We start from the raw sequence: 1,333 nt of genomic DNA on the forward strand, positions 1-1,333 counted from the left end.
TTTGTTTCTTATCTTTTTCAAAACCACCTAACTACTTTTCCCTCTCTAATTTTCGAAAATTTTCCCTCCCTTTTTCAAAAAAAAATTCTTTTTGTTTTAAATTTTAATTTTAATTATATTTTGTCTTTGATTTTCGAAAATTACTAACCTCTTTTTCAAAAATTATTTTCGAAAATTTCTCTTTTCTTTTCTTCTTCTATTTAATTATTTAATTACTAACACTTCTCTTCACCTCTCCTCATCTAAAAATCCGAATCCATCCTTCTTCTTTCTTATACCCCTTTCTTCTTCTACTAACATAAGGGAATCTCTATACTGTGACATAGAGGATTCCTTTTTCTTTTCTTGTTTTCTTTTCTTTCATATGAGCAGGAACAGGGAAAAAGGCACTCTTGTTGAAGTTGATCCAGAACCTGAAAGGACTCTGAAGAGAAAATTAAGAGAAGCTAAATTACAACAATCCAGAAATAACCTTTCAGAAATTTTCGAACAAGAGAAGGACATGGCAGCCGAAAATAATAATAATAATGCAAGGAGAATGCTTGGTGACTTCACAAAGCCAACGTCCAAGTTTGATGGAAGAAGCATCTCCATTCCTGCCATTGGAGCCAATAACTTTGAGCTTAAGCCTCAACTAGTTGCATTAATGCAACAAAACTGCAAGTTTTATGGACTTCCATCTGAAGATCCTTATCAGTTTTTAACTGAGTTCTTGCAGATCTGTGAGACTGTAAAGACGAATGGAGTTGATCCTGAAGTCTACAGACTCATGCTTTTCCCTTTTGCTGTAAGAGACAGAGCTAGAATATGGTTGGATTCACAACCTAAGGATAGCCTGGACTCCTGGGATAAGCTAGTCACTGCCTTCTTGGATAAATTCTTTCCTCCTCAAAAGCTGAGCAAGCTGAGAGTGGATGTTCAAACCTTCAAACAAAAAGATGGTGAATCCCTCTATGAAGCTTGGGAAAGATATAAGCAGTTGACTAAAAGATGTCCATCTGACATGTTTTCAGAATGGACCCTATTAGATATATTCTATTATGGTCTCTCTGAATTTTCGAAAATGTCATTGGACCATTCCGCAGGTGGATCCATTCACCTGAAGAAAACGCCTGAAGAGGCTCAAGAACTCATTGACATGGTTGCAAACAACCAGTTCATGTACACCTCTGAGAGGAATTCCGTGAATAATGGGATACCTCAGAAGAAAGGAGTTCTTGAAATTGATGCTCTGAATGCCATATTGGCTCAGAACAAAGTGTTGACTCAACAGGTCAACATGATCTCTCAAAATCTGAATGGACTGCAACATGCATCCAACAGCACTAGAGAG

General features: G+C 36.7%; 1 non-coding gene across 1 annotated transcript; it reads right to left on the reverse strand.

Moving 5' to 3' along the window:
• Positions 1-901: 901 nt before the first annotated feature.
• On the reverse strand, positions 902-1,005 carry LOC112798798 (small nucleolar RNA R71). Its single transcript, XR_003200395.1, has one exon. It is a non-coding gene; the product is annotated as a small nucleolar RNA R71 (small nucleolar RNA).
• Between the last annotated feature and the right edge of the window lie 328 nt (positions 1,006-1,333).

The sequence above is a fragment of the Arachis hypogaea genome, chromosome 4 (assembly GCF_003086295.3).
Source record: "Arachis hypogaea cultivar Tifrunner chromosome 4, arahy.Tifrunner.gnm2.J5K5, whole genome shotgun sequence".
NCBI classification, from domain to species: Eukaryota; Viridiplantae; Streptophyta; class Magnoliopsida; order Fabales; family Fabaceae; genus Arachis; species Arachis hypogaea.